Raw genomic sequence first — 18,123 nt, 5'->3', positions numbered from 1 at the left:
TACTGAGCCCAAATAGTATGGAGAATGCAACTAGAAAGAGCACAAAGGCGCATAACAAATGGGTACTGAATTAGTGACTTTTCTACAGTTCAGTATCAGCTTAAAATAAAATTTTAGTCACCTCAGGTAAGTCACCTCACTACTGGATGTACTAAACGATATTTGCCTTACAGAAATATCCACTAGATACCACTGGAGTGACTTAAAATATGCTTTTGATTTAAACATTTATTATCTGAACTGGTTAAAGCTGGAGACAGTGTGAGCTAAATTACATTTTGTTGAACTGCAATTTTATGATCCATTCAATTGCAAAGGCTATATAGAAACTTCAGCCACATTGGACAAACATGCAGCTGAAGTTGCATAACTGAGAACCTCCATCTTGGAAACAATCAGATTACACCAGACTAGTCATGTACTGTATCATGAAACCTCACCATTAAAACAAAAGATATATAGAAAATACAAAGACAGACTCTTCTCAGAGATGCACAATGAAGTGATAAGAGGCAACAGTCTCAACTTGCAGCATAAGAAGTTCTAATTGTATATAAGGAGAAAAGTGTTCACCATGGGAATGGTTAAGCACTGCCAGAGGTGCCCTGAGGAGATGTGGAATCTCCATCCTTGGAGTTGCCTTGTCCTCAGGTGGGCCAGGCACTGAGAAACTCGATCTTATCTGAAAGCTAGCCCTGCTTTGAATAAGATGACGAACTAAATGATATTTGGAGATCCTGTCCAATCTGTATTATGCCATGAAATCAGCACTTTCTATACAGAGATAAGACTTTATAACCAGGTTTAAACTCACTTTCTATTTCACTTTGATTTTAACATATTCTTAACAAAATTTTACTGATCAGGAAGTAAAATGCATCATATTGTAAATAACTTCATCAAATCCAAAGCACACCACATTATCCGTGACTCCCAGTTTCTCTAAAGTACCAGAGCTAGTTCAGTTTTTCAGTTTGCTGTCTCAAGAATAAGAACAAAATAAAGCATTTGCTGAAGTAACTTCCTTACCTCGCTCTGGTACAGCTAGGGAGAATTCCATGACTTGGCTGGCAAGAAAAGGGAGATGTTAGGGGTTGAGAAGGGTCAGATTGGATTAGGAAGACTGTGGTTGGGAATCACTCTCTCTTGCCAGTCTCCAGCCAATCATGCTGTGGGCCTAGGACTTGCAGAGTTAGATAGTACTAGAGGCAGTGTTAGGCCTCCCTCTCGTAGTGGGAACTCAGGGGGCAGGCAGCCATGTGTTATGGGGAGTAACATAACTGCCGCACAGACTGGGCTCCTGACCTGCAGCCCACACCCCCCATATCTTCACATTTAAGAGGTCTCCACGAGGTTCTGCAGAAGAGTCATAAGCACCCCAGTGCTGGGATCTAGATGCCAGGTAAGTTAATACACACACTGTTGATACACACTGGTGAGAAGGAAGATGAAGACTTGGAGGGTGAGGCTGTGCAGGAACCGTGCTATGCTGTTTTGCAGATCTTAGGAGGGATTCACTGAGCATGGAGCGTGGTTATAGCTGTTACAAGCAGGTTCCTGCTACTTGCTCTTGGCAGGCCTGAAGAGTCCTGCTTTTAGGACTTTGCAGAGCTTTGCAGGTTCAGGCCAGAAGAACCGGAGGCATATAGCTGATTTTGCCATCCCCATCCCTGCCACACTGGCAATGGCTTACAGACAACTTTGCACAAAATTGGCTCCAAAGCAGGCACCAACCATGGTTGCTCAGCAAGCTGACTGGCTCATGCTGCCAGCACATATATCCATGATGTCATTCCCTGAAGAGAAAGTGCAATGTTCCAAGTGTCACTTAAGCTAGATCTACCCTACCTAATTCTAACACAGCCATGTTGATCACATGTGCAGTGAGTCTTAAAGTTACAAACAGTAAACACAAATACCTCAAACCAAGTACTGTCAGATCTCCTCAGCAGAAATGAAACATTACTAGCAAACAGAGTTCTTAAGGCAATAAAAGACCTGTGCTCCTACCTTTCCTAGACAAACCTAGTACTGACTATGTTCAAACTACTAAATAAATTGACCCTGCGCTCTTCCTCTCCTTTTGTCCTCCCCTTCCACTCTAAATAGGCTGGTCTCAGCCACACTGTGCACTTGGAACAATTCCTGGATTGCACTCCTGAACTGTACCCAGAAATTGTCTAGGAAAGACATCATTAGCCAAAGCCAAAGTTGTGCCAAGGAGTGTGCTAATAGCTAAGCAGAGAGAATAACTGCAGGCCAGCACCTGAGTCAATGCCCTGGGCCTGTTTACTAGGATAAATGTAGCTAGTTTGCCTTGGATGTCACACTTATCAGAGCCCTGGGTAGGATGTGCTATCCACGAGTCTCTGCCTCTCATGTCTACCAACATGCTTCAGAGGCTGCCTTTTTCTTGGTCCCAAATAGCTTTATTTCAGCTCCCAACCTAGAGTTCTCCTCTTCTGTACCCTACTATGGTGCAGAACTCAACACAAGTAGAATATCACCTAAATAGGTATGTGCCATGGCTAGTTAGTGATGACTTAGATTATTGGAAGCAGTTACCAAAGGGATCATTCTAGCAGGCAATTGTATAACAACCAATGCAATAGCAAACAAATGATGAATCATGTAATATTCATGAAATATTGTAGGCAGCTCCTCTGCACAAAATGATCTAATCTGTGGTAGGAATCTTCTAGAAAATTTGGGATAAACTAGATAAAGGTGTTAAGAATATGAATCAGCTTGAACAAAACACTTTAAATCAACCAAAGACAATTTGAGCCAGAAAATCATACCCAAGGATCAAGCCCTTTACTTCCTAGCAACTAGAAGGAATAGCTCTCAGGGAGCTATGATACGGGTATATACCCTCTAAGTAGAGATATTACAAGTAAAACTCAATATTCATCTAGGTTTATACTACAGAGAATTTGTCCAGGAAGAGGGTGAAAGTCTGAGCCCTACCCCAAACAGCTATATTGACAAAAGACCTTACAGGAAAAGCAACATTTTTTCTCTAGAATAGCTTGTTCCCCTGGGGGCAGGTGAGAGGGAGGCTGCGCTGGCTTTACTATATGTATATAGTGCAAATCTTTGCATTCAGAGCTGTACTGCTAGTATACACATATGTAACTTTCTATTCCAGTAAAACACTCCTAATGTAAACATAGGCTAAACGTTAACATTATCTTGTAAAATTCTCTAGACTTTTTATGTTTTAAAAAGCAGCTTTAAGATAAAATTGGATAGCCTGTGCTCATCTCTGAAGTTACCATTCAAACAAAATTCTTTTGTCATGGTCAAAGCATGAACTCTTGAACATGATGTTATAGAACAAATAGATCTGTTCCATTCTTCTTCAAATGTAGGTAGGATATTTATTATTTACTTCATGGACAAAGCTAATATATAAGCCAGATGTTCAAGTTTTTAAGCTTTGGAGTAAAAATTAATAATTAAAGACCGTAAGAAATGAATTGACCATGTTCTCTGAGAGCCAACAACACTGACTCACATTTCTTGGAAGAGTTTGACAGTTGCCATATATCTACAAACAAAAATAGCCCCACTGCTGGCATACCCTACTGCTGGTGGTGCCTGTAACTGCTGGTTCTACATTTTCTTTCTCTGATAAGCATGCCAGCCTACCTGCATAAGCCTTCCACTTGAGCTAAAACCAATCACTCCCTGGCTCCCCATTCACAGCACTTTGTGCACATTAATTTAAAATGCATCAAATCACTTTTTCTGCTGACTTATCAGATGTGTACCATATAAAAAACTGGGCAAATGTTTAATTGAAACAGGATTTATTCTGGCAAAGTTTTTAGCTTGGCAACATACAGAAAACTGGATAGCTATTGTCTCACTGGCCCTCAGAGTGGTCACCAAGCTTATCTAACAGTTGTCTTTAATAATCTACCAAACATGAAGTCAGGTAGAAATGTCTTCAAAGTCCTGAAACAAAACTGGAGGGGAAAGGGTTGAAAGAGAACTGCAATGAGGAAGCAACTAGGCGGAACTGCAAGGGTTATGCATTTCAGCCAGGCATGTGTTCTTTTATTTATCTGGGTTTATAAGTGAAGATCACAAGAGAAGCCAAATTATAAAGAACAAATTGTACATCTTTAGTACTTAAACTCCACAAATATGTAATTCTGGATGTACTAGAAACACTGATCCTGGGCCAAGATAGAGTCAGTTAAGAACACTGTAACAAAAAAGGAGAAAAACAAAAAGGAAGTATAAATAATATATTTCTATACCACAGAAGAGCTGTAGATCATCTTAAGCAATTATGGTTGCATAGGCTTTCCATATTAGATTCCTATTTCTTCCGCTATATCACTTACAGAACAGAAAACAACCTCTAAAAGTTTTGAAGTATCCTTCACCAAGAATATGCTAGTCTCAAACAAAATCCTGTCTATATTTATATGTTTATATAAAATACAGCTGCATGCAAAGCAGATTGCTGCTGCTTTGTGGCCAAAGTCTTTCCCCTCCATCTACTGGCACAAAGGATACATCTGTACTGCTGTAAAGCATGCCCCAAGGCAAAGTTGAAGACCAAATGCAGTCCATACAGACAGCAGGCTTCAAAGTGCAGCCCAAGCTGCAGCTAGAGGCCACTTTGTGAAGGATGCCACACACCTATGTACGTCCACTAGCTTAATGCGCAGATGGACATCTCAGTACGCAGTCTTACAGCAGACAGACAGTCCATGGGCTGCCTGTAAGCAACCTGTGCAGCGGTTGTGTAGATTAAAAAGAGAAGTCAGTCCTAATGACGGTGTTCACAGTCCTTTCTGAGACCACTTGTATGACACGGGTATAGCCATAAGATTCAAGATCTGAGTAATGGTACCATTCCACTGAGCAAGGAAGAGCAAGATGTGGAGAGCTTCATCTGTTTCTTCCACTTTGGCTCCTGCCACCCAGAGACTGCACAAGGAGTGGGTCTTGCAACTGAATTTGCAAAGGAGCAATCATCATAAAGAAGAAAGTAAACTGCTAGCTAAGCCCACCACAGCACTCACATGAACGACCACAGAGAGGATGCACTACATTTCCATAGGTACAGCAGATGGTGGATGATGGAGTCCTTTCTTTCTGGCCACCCCAAAAGAGTTTTGTAAACATCCTTTCTTGAACAGACTGGCCAAGATTTGGATGCAAGAGTGTTTTCTCTTCTTCATGTATCCTTCCTTAACAGTCACGTTTTTTCCAAAATAAGGCACATACTATAGTTTGACCTGCAGCCCACTGGCTAGGCTTTTGGTATTACACAGCAATTCCAAAATAGCATATTATCTATGATCTGTGTTTCTCTACATATGTTTTTCCATATATTTGCTTCATTAGATTATGTATTATCTTTTACCCTATTAACACTTGTTCAAAGGCAAGTAAAACTGTCCAGCTTGGCTAGGCTGTTTTCTTACCTAAAGGTAGGTGTCAAGCATAGGTTTTTGTTCGTAATCCCACATTAAGATCAGTGACTCATGAATGCCATGTTTCCATTTGTGTAAACGTGTGATTGAATGTCACCTCCTGAAAGAAAGAAAAAAAAAAAAAAAAAAAAAAAGAACATCAGAATAGGGTGGATCAGAAATCTCTGACTAATTTCTCCTAATTCCTAGCTTTAAATGTAGAAAATTCTTTCATTTTCTTTGATTATTTTACTCATGACATTTGATTCATCCTCAGATTCACTAGAAATAGACAGCTTTCTTTCCCTGTTTAACACAGAAGACATGCTGGTCTTCAGCTTACATTAGAAAATGAGTAATGCCAGTGTTCACTATCTCAGTTCTTGTGAGTTCCCACTCACTGTAGGTGAAATTTATCTTCAAGGGTTGGGAGGAAGGGAGAGCAGGAGCTGTCCCAGACCTATGCATCACTTTAGTCCACAGAACAGGATTTATCAGGACCTAGCACAAAGCTGAATTTCTCCTTTCTATTTAGAGACTGATGGAAACTGGGACCAACAATGCTGTCAGGGACTGACTCTACTGGTGGAAAGCCATGACTGACAGCACTGTCATCCCAGCCCCTAGTCCCCACACAGATGCACCAGTCTGCTTTCAGCTTTCATGTTACAGGTCCAAGTCTATGACCTGATCCATAAAAGGACTAAGATCTCTGAAGTAAGACATAAATAGAATTTAAGTAAAAACATGCAAGCCTCAAAATTCCTGTCTAAATCCAGTACTGAGGAAATCACACACACCTAAAATTTGAGGCAGGCTGCTTATGGTGCAGCTCAGCATCTGTGCAGGCATGACCCTGTCTCTCCTGAACACACTGCCTGACCCCCTCCCATGGCCCATCAAGGGCCAGAGCCGATCCCCGCCTCAGTCCCAAGGTGCTGAGTTTAGCAGGCACACTCAGATCACATCCAGCACACCTCAGTAGCATCAGGACCCACACTAAACACAACAGCAGTAGTTATGGCCATGTTCAAAACTATGGTTAGCCAAGAGAAAGCTAGCAATGGCATGTATTTCTAACAACAGCAAATTCACTAAGTATCTACTGGCATATTTTGATGTCAGTTGCTAAAATTAGGATACACAGCTCATAACATAATGAGTTTACAACACACTTTTACAGTATAATAAATTACTTTTTGTTGGTGTCAGAAGAGGTAAAACATACACACCAAAGTCCTCAGGACTGGTCAGATGTTTTGTCCTTCAATATTAAATTCTTAAAGAATGACAAATCTGGTTCTTCAAAAATTAAGTCACTTATCTTGCCTTCATATTATAGTAATAATAGTAAAGCACACATGGCTCAAGTCCCCCCTATATAATATGTTATGAGACAAAGAATAAGGGAAAAAAAAAAACAACAAAAACAGAGGCAAGTGTACATATGTGAGAAAGCACAATTTCACCAATCCTCTGTGTAGGAACCTTTGGTTTTCTTACCTGCACATTGCCCATTACAACATTCCACCAGCTGAATCCTTATTCCTCTCTCTCAAATTTCCATCAGTCAACACTACTTTTTATGGAAAAGTTCTGCCTTCCTCCCAACCTCACATACAAAATGCATATAAATTACTGAACTAAAGAACGAGATGAGGAATATTCACTGATAAATCAAGGACAGATTTACAGTCAAATATGTCATGACACTTGGAAATAGCAACAGAAAAAAGGTGTCTCATATATCTAATGATATAATGAACAGTTGCTTCAAGCTTAATAAAATCTTAAATATTACTATATAGATATTTTTAAAAATAATTTTATAGGTGTTTAACTTACAATAATTACAGTTTTCTTCTGCCTAAAAGATCTACTGCGCATGATAATAATGCTGCCTGACTGATGCAAAAAGTAACTCAAATTATCTTTAAAAGGTTTCAACAAATTTTAAAACTGTCTCTCAGAGAAGCATATGACATATGCAAAATACATAATGATGAGATCTATATTACTGGCTGGAGTGATATATTTATAGTACAATATTATTAACTTGGCCTTGAAGCCATCCCAAACCCATGCTGATAAAGGTTTACATCATACAGTATGCAGTGTCATCATGTAGTCTGCACATGAGGTTATTCACATCTCATGGAAACAATGAACAAAGTGATCAGCATTTCAAATATCACAAGAATCATCAATGTAATTAGTCACTAAGGAATGACTGCTACACATAGCAGAATGTACTGAATAACTGATGCTCTACAGTGCTAATGAAAAGCACATCTATATTTTACCTCATGATCAATATAACAATGAATTCAGACCCCAAGTCTTCCCTTATAATAAAAGCGAGACTGTTAAATCAGAAACTACAGGTCAATTCCATTCTCTATCACATCCAGCTAATCTTCAGAGCAGTATAATTATAATCAGGAATTGCATAATTATAATGTGCAGCATAATTTGACACAATGGATCAAAATAAGTTTTGTATTCAATTAATTTATATGCTCCCAAGAAAATCAAAAAAACATGAAATCATTTAACCTGTTACTATTAGTCTTTTCTAAGAACTCCTGTATCTTCACGCATCATCTTGATACCCTCCACCCAGTCACTGACTTCTTGTACTATCAGATCTGAAATATGATTTTTTAAAGCTTCAGAAGCATCCTTTGTCACATTTGCATATTAATAGTTACGTATCATGGGGACTGCAAATTTCATATACGTAAGTTAGTAGTTTAATTTAGAATTACTTTTCTCTCTAGTGAAACCTTCCCAAATTATTTTAATGTTTTGTCATTACATAAACATCTTGTGTACTGCTCCTCAAAGTTCAGTGGTCTAGATTTTAAAATGTGATTATATTTTGAGTGCATCGAGTTTAGACACATTAAGAAGGCCTCAGTCTGTAAAACACACCTTTTAAAAATTAGAACTTTAACAGTGTCTAAGGTTTGGAACCCAAAATTTGAACTCACAGCTCAGAATCACTACTTGTGAAAAATCAATAGTTCTGTATTTCTAATATTCAGCCCATGTTTTTGCTTTCATGTCAGCCATTATTGTTTGAGCTTTCATCATCTGCTAATCTCAGTCCTAGAGAAGATTTCATGAGGATCTTGATGCTCTCCAATACAGAAAGCTGATACACTTATGCGAAAAAGAATTGGATCACAATTTTTAACAGCATATCACTGTTCCTTCCTGCAAGTAAGGAATGTTCAAATTAACTGAAAACAGCTATTAAACTCAGTCAAAACTAGCATGGCAACCTAGTTCAACAGCAACTAAAAATGGATGGCCAGAACAGCCTCTGAGTCGTCATCAAATAAGGCTGGAAATTCAAGTGTTTTCTTTACATAAACTGCAATTACTGTACAAAAGTCTGAATGGAAACCATGCACATTTCATAAAATTCAAAGCCCTGACAAATTTTAAAACCAAGAGCGAAACAGGGAATCCTCTGCCACTGTCTTCCAAATGAATGAGAGAGGAGACATTCTACAGGAATAGGCACTTCCACAACTGTGAATTATTTACATGGATATCTCTAACGAGGCAACACAAAACAGACCTTCAGGCACACGTCCAAGGTTGGTTCAAACCAAGCAATTGGGTGCAAGCCACCTATCTAGGGAGAGAACAAGGCAGTACTCCTCACAGCTCCTCTGCTGCTCAAAAGGAAGTCACTGCACATCTCAGCTGTGCAGTGTACCTGTCAGCAAATCTTTCCAAAGTGTACAGTTGCACTGGAGCTTGGTCTATGTATGTGAAGCTGGACTGAAAGGATGGGGAAGGGTTCTTCAAATTATCATTGTTTTGTTGAAGAAATCTCTGTTCTTCTTTCAATTTCATGTTCAATTGCTAATGCTAAGCTTAAGGATTTAAATGAAGGACAGATTTTCAACTTTTTAGCTTTTGAGGCCAGAATTTCACAAAAGCTACATACATCAAAGTTCCTGGAAGTCCATCCACTGCTATACAATGAGCTTTTTTTTTAAAAAAAAAAAAAAAAAAAAAGAGAGAAAAAAAAGATGGCTATAAAATGGTTGTTGCAATGGAAAGTGAATGCACTTAGCATTATACACCTACCACTTAGTTTGAAAGATCAAGCACAAGATATTTAAGAGTCAACAATTTCTCTTGCTTTAGCAAGACTCACAGTCCTTCAGCTCAGAATCCTTCAGGTTATAAATCAGGAATGGGGTGGAAACAGATTTGTATAAAATTTCAAGAGGCAGGATGATGTCTGAATCACTTCCTCAAATCTGTAGTGCTCAGAAGCTGGATAATGTGGAAGAAGAGTATATTTCTGATCATTCCTTTTAAATATTTGCTTGCTGTCAATATTCCATTTATTCCATATTTATTCTACTTAAACAAAATCACAGATGCAGATACATTCTAAATTATTAGCTGGCTTAAAATTGTACTTAAAAATGTTATTTTAAAACCACTTTTTCCTCTACAACTTCCCAGTGGTCTCTGGGAACTGCTATATACAGTTCTGGCAAGCACTAGGTTCACAGCTGCTACAAGTTATTTATTTATTTAGCCATCATCCTACTTGGCACAATAGGTTTAATTTTGTTAAAGGCACAGTGAATGGGAATAAATCAGGATTTTCAAAAGAATTCAGTACTACAAATAGTTAATGTTAAGGGCTGAAAGTCTCTGCTAAGACCCAGAACGGTAACAGCAGTGGAGGCTTCTAAGCTTTGCTCTCTCCCATATAACCTAGCCCTCAAGCAGGAAGGGCAATCTCAAGGAAGAGAAGCATCTCAGGCTGTGGGCCTACATATGCCTGACTAGAAAATCCTCAGAAATGACTGCAACGGGAATATCTGGATCAGGAAGCATTTTCAGAACTAGAGCCTTAACTTTTGATCTTATATCCATCATTTCCAACCAGGCAGCTGACAACACAGTGTGAAACAGGAAGGAGGCTGAAATCAAATTTTCTTCAGACTTCCTAGTAGTTGTCAGATTCAGAGGGCTACTGTCACTCATGCATTTGAAGCCGTAATTTCCACCAAGTCAATTCAGAGCACATTCCTGAACTGGATGATGATGAGATGAATTTGGCAATTGTTCAGTGGTCAGCAATGGTGGAAATATGTAAAGCCCTCTTGCAGATGCCACTAGAGTTATAAGCTCAGGGTATCCCAATAGTGCCCCACCTCTCTGTGGGTTAATGTAGCACTCTGTACTTCAAAGCGATAAATTGTTTGGGGCTCTATGGCAGAAAATATCTACCCTAGAAACCTTACAACTTTGCAGTCCATCTCGATGGTAAATACAGACTCAGATGTGAGGATTCTTGTGAGAATTTCCTGGAAGGTGAGGCAGGACATTTTCTGCTGGAACTGGAATTTGCAATGAAAAGCAAGATGAAATATCCATCTCTGCTCACTGTAATCAAGCTGGCATGTTGTCCAACATTGATCATCACTACCACTTCAGGGCCTGATCTATTTTGGGTCTAAAGTGACAGAGAGATGCAGAATTTCATCCATTTGTAGGCTGGCCAGATATTGCAGTCATACAAGAATTAAAAATGTGTGTGGTAAATTAAATAACTAAACAGAGGCAGGCAGGCAAATATGTAGATTTTGAAATGGAAAACATTACTCCTATCTGTTTTGGTGGAATGATACATACTTCAGCACAGGATCTGGTGTGCTTATCTGTAAAGCACCATGTGCATTTATGGTGCTGTATAAATAATACATTTGGAGAAATGGCTACTAATAAACTGGAGCAAAGAAAGATCATGGAAAAACTGTGGCACAAGCAGCACGTTTTCTTTAAAAAACAAACAACAAATGCCCTGGAAATGAAATTCATTATAAATCGTGGAAACAAAGCTACATATATGACAACTGCCTTTTTTGTCTATAGTACACATTGTACTACACTGTACTGATTGCAATTCTTAACAAATGGATTCAGTCCGATCACATTAAACGGGAAGGTTCCTGTAAAAAATGTCTTGTCTGTGAAATGGAAAAGTTATTCTGTTAATAATTTAAATACCATCTACCAATACTGCAGTATCACACTGAATAATTCAGAAGTATATTAGATTCATGTTATGAGATTTCAAAATTAATATTTGCATTTTGCAGCCACCCTTTCTAATCAAGTTTCCATAAACATCTTGATGAAGGTAAATGAATCCCTAATTTGATGTTTTATGCTGATAAGTGTAACTAGTTTGCAGGCTAAATTAAAATGGGGTTTGTGTCTAAGTAACTATTGCCTCAGTCAAATGTTCTTTTGAATCAGTTGTTCAGTATAAGCTCATTTCACATTGCTATTGAAAACTAATCCATTCTTAGGACCAGATGCAGTATCTCTATACATGCAAAATACTACGCAACTTGCCCTAAGCCAGAAGATAAAACTCTCATTCCAGAGAGAATCTCAGTCTCTGTTACCTGCTTCAAGTTTGGGGAGGCTCCTTCCTTGGTGCTCTTCATGCTGTCAGACAGGCCAGGATTCCGCCCGCGTACTACTGTTCCCACACATTATTTCAAGATCAGACCTCTTCAGCCCACATCCTCAAAAGTATTAACACATAACCACACTCTGTCCCATTCACAGAAGCACTGATGGGAGACTTGATGACACCTCCCTTTCTGATACTTGTCAGACTCTTCTAGGGATAGCTGTAGAGCAACTGCAACCACAGACAAGACGGCCTCACTGGTCCTCTTGCTCTCTCTATCTTGTCCACTAACCTAATGCCCTGCATTTCAGCAGCTCGCTCATGAACTGCCTGCCCAGGCTTCCAAGGGGCAGCCTGGCTGTTTACTGCCTGTTCTGAATGATTACACCTCTGTGCTACTGATTCTTTCACAAGTGATTCAGTGCTTGTTTGGCATCACTTCTTCATTGTCTTAACAGGCTTGTGCCCCTTTCCTCCTTTTTCTTCCTCCTAACAGCTTGCACTTTCATCTTCCATCTTTTCTCTTCTTCCCCTTCTCATGCCTATTCTTTCTTGTTCTGTCACTCATGTGTTTCCACTGTCTCTCCTCCTCTTACTGTCTCCTCCAAGCTTTTTTTGCCTGTTTCTTGCCATCTGCCTTGCTCAGCCTTAGCTCTGTTTCCTACCTCATTATCACCTCTGCTCTTCCATGTTTTCCCACTCAAGCTTCACTTTCACCTTCACACTTGTCTCCCTCTTGCTCCAGCTAACACATCACTCATTCCCAGAAGTCACTGTTGCCATCTACAGCTTCTAGATGTCTCTCTTGGCTCTAGAAGCCTGCAATTAATACCTCTCTTTCAAGTTGGCCTTTTCTCCTCCCCCTCACTCTGCCCATTGACATTTCTAAGACAAATTAGCCAGAGCATCAGGTTTCTCTGTTCCTATTCATATCACTTCCAGCCATTCGTTCATGCTGTATGTGTGGTAGGCAAGTAATGACCTCCTCAAATCTGGCTCTATATTCTATAACATGTCCTTTTTCAAAGACCTCCATCTAACAAACCCTTTGGAGGAAACTGTTAGTTAGGGCAAAGTGAATGGTTTCAAGAGATGTAGAGTATTTTCACTCATGTTTAATATTCTAAGTCAAAAACCTTGAGGTGTGCAACTCTCAAGCAGCTGTTAAAACATTTTTTCTATTTGACTTCCCCATCTCCTTGCCCTTGTGTTTTTTACTGCTAGTTGGATACATCTGATGTGACTAGATTTAATTTGATTGTAAAATCCTGAGAGATGTTCCTGACATGTTCTGGTTTTTATTTACTCTATTGTACATTTAGGTTTTACATGTGCTTGGATTTTACACGTGCTTCTAAATGACAAAGAATAAATACAGCTAATAAAATACTATTCCACTACAGCCTGCGAGTATATTGCCGGTTTACCTAATGCTGATGTGGAGTTAAAAGACAAGCTTAGTTGTGGATAGTCGTCTTCTACTCTTTCTCTCTTTATGACAACTTTTTCCAGTAGTAAGCCTGATAAATGACACAAGCAGAGTGAAAGGGAGGAATAGAGAGATAGCACCAGGAAGAAACTAATCAATTTAAAAAGCAAGCACAGGAAGAATGTACTTTCCAGTTGGTAGCTATATCTAAGGTCACCTGTGATCAAAGACTTTTTATTGCACTTCTTGAACATCTTGCATGTTCCTGAAACTCAAACCAAAGTCCTGGGCCCATTACAGTGACTGAGGCTTTGAAATCTTAATTGCCTTTTGAAAAATTGTCCTCACTGGCAAAAGGACAACATATGGCACAGTGAGACTGGTGGAAGCTTCTTTTCTACTTAAACAAAAAACAAACAAACAAACAAACAAACAAAAGTCTAAGGTCTCCTAATGGGAATATTCTCTTTGCCTATCTCCTAAGGCTTGACACAGATGAAAAAAAATCTAAGGACCATTTCTGATTGATTAGCTTTTCATTAATTATAGAAAATATATCTTGTTTCTTCCCCATTGTGTGTTAACTGAACTATGGAGGAGAAAGTATCTTCTCTCTAAATGCATTTCATTTGGTAAGAAGGCAAGCAAAATATTTGAAAAAATACTCTAGATCATTCATGAAGTACCTAGGACTTGACTTTGATTTGCATTTCCTAAAACTCATCCCTTTACTTACCCCCACAACAAATAACAGTATGTCTCCTCCTGGTTTACCCTTTTCTGATTTGCAATTCTTACCATTGTCTTCGGACTCAATTATGAGATAGTGCTATAATGTACACTAGCTGTTCTCAAATCATAGTAAATCTATTGCTATGAAAGAAGCCTTTGCTTGGAGACTGCCAGACAGCTAGAGCAATTTTTGTCCTCCACTATTCTGATAAATTAAGAATAAAATGAATGTTGTTGACAGAACACAGGAAGACGTCCACTAGTTACCACTGTAGCCAACACAGATACAAAATCAGTGTTTCTACCTCACCATCCATGGCTTTGCTGACGCAACCTAGACTGTCACAAGCTATTTTTTCAACAGAGCAATATTCGAAGTCTCTGACCCACACCTGCATTACTCACTTGTTCTCACTGGCTGTACAGGAGTTCATTTCAGATATAGTTAAGGACGTGGCTGAATGTGCCACTACACTCCCATTACAATATTCATCAGAGAGCATCTTAAGCATCTTTCAGCACATACTCCACTAAGCTGACAGGAGCAACCTGTGCAGGAAGTGCATCTTGTAGCCTACTTTGAGCAATCCCATCCTTGCCAACAGCTTTCGTGGAGAGCAAACATTTGCAGGCATATTTGCTCACCTACGTTGGCCTAAGCATATACACAGATATGATCTCTCTGCCACTTGCACATCTAGTAAGCAGTGATTACTGTTGAAGTATTCATCTCAAATCAGTGGGGCTTGCAAACATTGCTGCTCTCAAACTTTCTGCTTGACGTGCATCTTTTCCCTGCTGTTCTTCTAGAATCTTTGCTGCAACAGAAGTGTGGAAATACAAATAAGACTATGTTCTTGTTTGTGAGTAACTGAAGTATCACAACAACCTGTACCCTGGCCTCAGGAGGAACAGACCTACAGTCTTTTATAAAGTGTAAATAGTTTTGCTAAGGAATAATGAGCAACAAATTTAACTTTGTATTTTTCTTCTTCTTCATTCCATCTTGGTTGTTTTTTTAGTGTTCATTTTATCCACAGAATCTGCAACACCATCTGGTGAAAACAAAAGGTATTTAGTACCAGGGAAGGAAATAATTACAGTCTTTGGACATACTGAAGTATGTGGTTAGCTGTGGGAGAGATGAGGATGCTTCAGTGTTTCTTGAGATGGAACCATGTAGAATTACAGTAAGTACAGGGCAAAAAAAGCTAGCATGATTGTCTGAGAACCATGTGTAATGTTACATTATCAGAACATGTTTATGAACAAATAGAAGAAGAATCCTAGCATGTCCTGCTGTTGAGACACTTAGCAAACAGGTCGATAAAAATCTGCCCACAGAAAATGATGAGTTAATGCAGCCAGAGCATGCCTGTATTGCAATTAAATCGTAATTACATGAGGGGCATTAGAGCGAAAGAAATATACGAATTGCTTGGTATAACGTGAGTTTGTTGCTCATACAGATCACATTGCAAATCCACTTCGACAAATGGCATACAGCCAAGGTGAAAAGCATCCGGTGTGAGCTCATCGTCCTGAGGGAAAGGGAGTGGGCTGTAGGAAGCAAACTATATTGAACAACGAGTACTGACCAGCTGAGTTTTCTTTCCAGCCAGTCAAAGATAATATGACTCCCAGTGGTTTAAGATATGCTTCTATATCCAGTGATTTCTACACAGAAGTATACCGAAGTATTAATGAAATTATTTGCAATCACATTCTGTCATTAGCTTGCTTTCATTCGTTTCTCTGTTTCTGGAACTAACTCTTTTGAAGCTTCTCAGTGCTTTTAAAGATCATCCCTTAAACTACAGGCTTGCACTGGCCCTGATTTTAGATTCCTTATTAATCTCAGAATGGTTATAAGTCCCCGTCGCACCTAATTCTTAATTTCCCTAAGCTTTTTTCTTGCCACACTTCTCAGTGCCTTCTGAACCTGAAAAATGCACACCTCTCTACACCTCAGCATGTACACTCCACTAGGAGTAATGAGAGATCAGTTTATTTATACTAAACAGCTGTTGAGATCAGGGAGTTGCAACTAAAGAAGCCTTTACATTTGCACTATTGCAATTTCCTTGCATTTTAACTCATTTATCTCTGACTATGTAAGTAATCTCAAACATAACTAATTTCTTTCAGTTTGATTTTGTATGTAATTGCACTTCAAAGTCCTCTTTTGTGATGTGCTGCAGAATATTGCACCACTGCTAACCACAGTATTAAACATCCTTGTCCCAAGGCAGCACATCTTTAAAGATCTCTCACACACCCCACAGTTGCTGAAGCAATTGCAGTTACTTCAATGCGTTAAGTTTGGCATCTAAGTCCAGGAAAGTATGCAGATGATTAGCTCCCACTGAATGTCCTGAGTCCTGCGAAAACCTTCTAAGAGCTGAGACTATGGAATAAGTGAGGTGATACTTGCGCTTGAGCTGAAAATCCTTGTATTATCTGAAATGTAGACAAAGTTTTTCCGCACTGTTCCTGTGGGTTTGCTCCGCTAAAACTTTGAATTTAGGCAAGTTCTGACTTTACTGAGTCTATGATAGGAAGAGGTGCAAATAAAGCCATGACTGTAAGCCAAGTCTTTCTTAGCTAAGGCACAAAATTTAGTCCCATTGTCACAAACTGGAAGTGAATATTTATTTCCTCAAGTGGCTACTATTATCTCCAAATCCTTGGGTTTAGTCATGCTCTGTATGGCACCGGACTTGAGACAGAGGGGTGCCACCTAACCCTGGTGCCATACTAGTCCTTAGCCAAGCCAAGAGCAGAACTACCATTGACCTTAATTTATGTCTTGTTTCAATGGCCACTACACAGCTTTCTGAGCACCCAGAAATTGCTAGAGTGCTGCAGCCCTGCAACCAGGCACATTTCCTGTGGTGTGTCTTCCATTCTGAAGCAATCAAGAGTTTCTCTAGGGAAACTGTGCTATCAGCCAAGCAAAAAGCTGAGTAGTCAGGGATAGAAGAGTATCTAAAATTTAATTTATATTAGATCACCTACAAAGCTTTCTGATCTATTAAGCCATATCATTCCCTGTGTTTTTTTACTCACAGGTGACCTCACTGACCATTTAGAAAGAGTTCTGGGTCAGATACAATTCTGTTCTGTTTCTTATAGTTATGAATCATTATTTTCTTTGTTCTAGTATTTTAATTTTTTGCAACAGGAATCCCCATGAGAAGTAGGAAAGAGCAAGACAGTATCGAACTATGCTAGGGCAGATCCTGTGAATTTCGTAATCCATCCCTGAGAAGTGTAACACTCGCCTGCAGTACAGCATAGAAATACATTGTTTTCATTACAGCTGATTGTGTTTGTTCAATTAAATTACGGCACACAATAGTTCTGTCTAAAACAGAGCTTTCAGCTTTGTTTGCATGGATAAGGAAAATCTTAATCCTTTCAACACAGCCAAGATCTACTTATTCAAGCAGGATGTCCCAAAACCAAACATTCTCAAAAGAGAAATTACAATTTAAAACCTGTTCAGGTTTCAGCCCAATCTGTTCTGTGGTCCCATTGTTTCTGCAGAAATTTCTTCAATACACAGTCTAGACAGTAGCCTTGACAGGCTTATCTTTTATTCATGGAAGATGAGGCAAAAGCAGGAAAGAGAGAGATGACCTGGCTATTGCAGATTTCATTGTACACCCACTCAGTTCTTCTTGTTTCTGTTTTGCCGACATCAGTGTGGTTTGTCCTTCTCTATCTACATCCATCACCGTACGTCCTCACACTAGATTCAGAGAATCAAATAGCATAGCATTCCCAATATCAAATATTCAAATATTCAAATGGCCTGTTCCTTGCACCATACACACACTCAGTTGGTGTATGTCCCCACAGCAGAATGAATGTAAGTTCTTAATCAAGTCTGGACTTCTTTTCCCACAAGTCAGGGGAACACGGGGATTTGGGTCAGTCTGTCTAAGTCCTGATTCAGGCAGCACTCAGCCTGACCCAGACAAAGCTCAGGAGCTGGCAGACCTCCACTGCCCTCTCCTGATTGCTTGGGAGGACATTTTTCTGCCCTTCAATCC

At 39.3% G+C, this 18,123-nt stretch overlaps 1 long non-coding RNA gene across 2 annotated transcripts in view; it reads right to left on the bottom strand.

The window, feature by feature from the left end:
- The window catches only part of LOC134153985 (uncharacterized), a 115,303-nt gene that overhangs the window by 69,835 nt on the left and 27,345 nt on the right, over positions 1-18,123 (bottom strand). For both annotated transcript variants that reach the window (XR_009961297.1, XR_009961296.1), the window contains exon 3: positions 5,451-5,559. This is a non-coding gene — a long non-coding RNA (uncharacterized LOC134153985). The remainder of the gene's footprint in view (positions 1-5,450; positions 5,560-18,123) is intronic.

The sequence above is a fragment of the Rhea pennata genome, chromosome Z, assembly GCF_028389875.1.
Source record: "Rhea pennata isolate bPtePen1 chromosome Z, bPtePen1.pri, whole genome shotgun sequence".
Lineage (NCBI taxonomy): Eukaryota > Metazoa > Chordata > Aves > Rheiformes > Rheidae > Rhea > Rhea pennata.
This window is presented reverse-complemented; position numbering and strand designations above follow the sequence as displayed.